General features: G+C 34.4%; 1 pseudogene; it reads left to right on the top strand.

The window, feature by feature from the left end:
* Window positions 1-222: 222 nt before the first annotated feature.
* Window positions 223-1,970, top strand: LOC140844808 (DDB1- and CUL4-associated factor 13 pseudogene; annotated as a pseudogene).
* The last annotated feature ends 2,706 nt before the right edge of the window (window positions 1,971-4,676 follow it).

Here is a 4,676-nt window from a genome sequence, read left to right as displayed (position 1 = left end):
GAGCATAAAAACACAGGACTGACAGAGCAAGAAGGAGGTGAAGATGCTGAGCCGGAACCCGGACAACTATGTCCGCGAAACCAAGTTGGACTTACAGAGAGGCAGAAAGCTGCTCAAAAACTCTCTGATTAATGGGGTACACAATCAAGAGTTTGAAGACTACCCACAACAGGGAGCCTTTGAAAGGTTTTGAGCATGAGAGTGACAAGTAAAAAGCTACGTTTTAGGTTCCGAGAAACTAGGATCCGACCTTACATCCTTTTGAGGTCCCACGAGAATACATGAGAGCTTTAAGTGCTACCCAACTGGAACGGGTATTTGCAAAACCATTCCTTGCTTCCCTGGATGGTCACCGAGATGGAGTCAATTGCTTGGCAAAGCATCCGAAGAGCCTGGCTACTGTCCTCTCTGGGGCATGTGATGGAGAGGTTAGAATTTGGAACTTGACTGAACGAAAATGTATCCGTACAGGACAAGCACATGAAGGTTTTGTACGAGGAATATGTACTCGCTTTTGTGGGACTTCTTTTTTTTACAGTGGGTGATGACAAAACTGTGAAGCAGTGGAAAATGGATGGACCAGGCTATGGAAAAGAGGAAGAACCATTGCGTACAATATTAGGAAAGACAGTATATACAGGGATTGATCATCACCGGAAAGAAGCTGTTTTTGTCACATGTGGACAGCAAATAGACATTTGGGGTGAACAAAGAACCAGTCCTATCTGTTCAATGACCTGGGGATTTGACAGTATAAGTAGTGTTAAATTTAACCCAATTGAGACATTGCTCTTGGGAAGTTGTGCTTCTGATAGGAATATAGTACTCTATGATATGAGGCAAGCTACTCCTCTGAAAAAGGTCATCTTAAATATGAGAACAAATACAATTTGTTGGAACCCTTGGAAGCTTTCATTTTTACTGCAGCAAATGAAGATTACAACTTGTATACTTTCGATATGCGTGCCCTGGACACTCCCGTAATGGTACATATGGACCATGTCTCTGCAGTGCTTGATGGGGATTATTCTCCCACTGGGAAGGAGTTTGTGTCTGCTAGTTTTGATAAATCTATTCGAATATTTCCTGTGGACCAAAGTAGAAGCAGGGAAGTCTATCACACAAAGAGAATGCAGCATGTTCTCTGTGTAAAATGGACTTCTGACAACAAGTACATTGTGTGTGGATCTGATGAAATGAACGTTCGTCTTTGGAAAGCTAATGCTTCTGAAAAATTGGGTGTGCTCACATCGTGAGAAAAAGCAGCCAATGATCACAACCAGAAGTTGAAGGAGAAATTTCAATATCATCCTCATACAAAACGTATTGCTCGTCATCGACATCCACTAAAATCGATCTACAGCCAGATTCAGGAACAGCGCATCATGAAAGAAGCTCGCCGATGAAAGGAAGTGAATCATCTCAAACATAGCAAACCTGGATCTGCGTCCATTGTGCCAGAGAAGAAGAGACACATAGCGGCGGTTGTGAAATGATATTTGGTACTCCTACCAGTCCTGATGTATAATAATTAATTACATTTTGATTTGCAAACTCTACAAATAAAAGTACTGGCACTAGTATAATAACAAACAGTTCAATTGTGTGTGTAAAGCTTTACTGTTGCTCATTTTAGCTACCCTGAAAAATTCTCCTTAAAGGTGGCCTGGGTGATAAGACTGTCCAACATTTTGTCCTTAATTTGCTTTCTTATTTCACTGAAGAATATTGTATTAACAAACTCATTTATTTTTTGCTGTTAGAAATCACAGATATACTTTTGTTCTCATCTATTGTTACAGGCCCGGTACATTTGAATTTACATTTAAGACCAAACATCTATTTTGTTACCTTAATATTACTTTGGGTAATTATTACAATGATTCTTCCTATGATTCCATTTATTTTGTGTGCTTTATGTTTGGATTTTTGAGACTAAAGATGATCAGCCTACATTTATATGACTTCTATAAATTACAAGTTACGGTCGAGTCAAGATAATAAAACATCCTTTTTCCTCAGCATTGTAACTTCGATCCATTTCTACTAAATAATTTCAACTATCTATTCCACAATAAATAGTTCTGTGTGAAAAAAAAAAAAAACAAAAAAACACAGGACTGACTATATCCATATAAGATAAATAAACTTCCAGACAAAGAATATCAGCAGAGATAAAGAGGGATATTTCACTAAGAAAAGAAGGGATAAACATCAGTTAGACATAATAGCCTGAATTAACTTTATTTGGAATCCTAAGACATGGTCACAATGTGACACTTTCCTGTGATTGTCAAAGAAAAGAGAGGCAGCCATGGGAGCATGTTCACGGAGGTGGTACGTGGGCATGACATCCTAACTGGTCCTACTCACATGGATAAAGCCTGCAAGCACCCAGCTAAAGACTGGCTTGTCTCTGTTCAACCCGGAGGCCTTATGAGGCAACTGAAATGAGGAGTTTGCATGAGACACAAAGTTCCTGTGTGAGATAAGACCTCAGATAAGACCTCAGATAAGACCTCAGATGATAAACACATGAGGAAATACATGATCAAAAGAGGAAGGCAGGTGATAGAACAAGTGGGAGGATTCGTACTCAAGGAGGTAGAAATAACATAACAAACTTGAAAAAGGTTATAAAATGTGCATGCTGAGTTTTCATAGGGATTTTTTAAAAGACTAGCATCCTTCCAATGCAAAGAAAATAGATTATATAGCAAAAGCAGGCAGCTGTAAACAAAAAATGCCATTGGAAACCTTGAACATTTCAATAACATTTTTAAAAAGAGAAGATAAAGGATGAACAGTGAATTTAACACAGTTGAAGAGAAAATTACCCAACAAGAAGACAGAGCTGAAGAACAGCACAGAGAAGATAAGAAGAAAAGACGGAAGATAAATTAAGACAGATGGTGGATAGATTGAAAAGTTCTAACATATTTAATAGGAAATGTAGAAAAAGATAAAAGTGAATATGGCAAAAAGGACATATCTGAAGACATAAAGTCCAACATAATTATCCATAATTGAAAAAAAGATATGAGCTGTTAGATTGTAGCATTTCACTGGTTAGAGGAAATAAGAAAAAAGCAAAGAGAATTCATGGTCAATATGAAAGTGAAGGTAAAATGGTAGAAATCAGTCCAAACATTACGATAATCAAAACGAATTCAAATCTATTAAGTTCATTTATTAAAATTAAAAGACACTCAAATTGATCAATAACAAAATCCAGCTTTATGGAACAAAATGACATGAAAGGAAAGATGAAAATAAAAGGATGAAAAAGATAGTAACAGGGAAATACTAACCAAAGAAAGCTGGTGTAGAGAAATTAATACTTGCCTAAATAAAACTCAGCAAATTGCATTAATAGGGACAAAGGAAGACATGTTGTACTAATAAAAAGACTAATCCACTAAGAAACCTTATAATCTTCAATAACTGAGCCATAAAATATGTACAGCAAACACTGAAACAATCCAAGGAGAAACAAATAAATCAATAATAACTGTAGAATATTTTAACACACCGTTCTTAGAGAATTAAGGCTAAGCATAAAGAATATAGTCAATAGTTCTGTAACATCTTTCTATGTTGACAGATAGTAACTACACTAGTTGGGGTGAGGATTTAATAATGGTTATAACTATCAAATCACCATGTTGTATACTTGAAACCAATATAATATTGTGCATCAAGTATACTTCAATTAAAAAATATACTAAAGAAATGAGTCCAGACTCACAGAATATAAGATCCACCCCCTGCAACCAAAATTAATTAATTAAAATAAATAATTAAAGCTTAAACAGACAAAAATATAGTTCAGATATATATTTGTATGACTTTATAAACAATCTTGGTGTAATAGATGTATAGAATTCTGTGTCCAAGAAATAGACACATTCAGTCTTCTCAAGAACACCTGAAACATTTATAAGAAATTGATCAGAGCTCTGTCCCAAAGGAAGATTCCACAAACACTCACTATCGTTCAGACCACGTTCTCTAATAACAATGCAATAGAATTAGATATCAACTTTAAAGAGAATGTTAGGAACTCCAATAATTAATTCATGGATTAAATATGAAATATTTAGAGGTGAATAACATAAAAATGCATATTAGTAATTCACAGAATGCAGATAAAGCAGTATTTTAATGGAAGTTTTTATATGTACTCTTATTTATTAGGAAATAAGAAAACTTGAGAAAAAATAATCTATGTGTTCAACTCAAGGTATTAGAGGAAATTAAGAGAAGTCTAGATAAATTATAATAAAAGTAGAAAATTACAAGCAAATATATTTCATCAAGAATAAAATTAATTGGCATAATAAAAGCTAGTTCTTTGAAAGGTCATGTGGCTAGACTTCTGTCAAAACTGATCTAGAAAAATGGAGAAAAATTAAACAATTTGGAACAATAAAGTAACAACAGAGACAATAGTTAAGATTATAAGACACTATTATAAACAAATTAATGTCAATGAATTTGTAGACTATAAACATTTCAAAAATATAAATTATTTAAAATTGACTCTAGAAATAGAAAACTTTAGTAAATAAAAACTTTTTAATTTTTAAAATCTTCCCTATAAAAGTATAGTCAGAGGATTTATACTCAGATAAAAATTGTATCAGGTGATTTTAGGGGTGAATTTTATTAAACCT

This window comes from Manis javanica, chromosome 1 (genome assembly GCF_040802235.1).
Source record: "Manis javanica isolate MJ-LG chromosome 1, MJ_LKY, whole genome shotgun sequence".
Lineage (NCBI taxonomy): Eukaryota > Metazoa > Chordata > Mammalia > Pholidota > Manidae > Manis > Manis javanica.
This window is presented reverse-complemented; position numbering and strand designations above follow the sequence as displayed.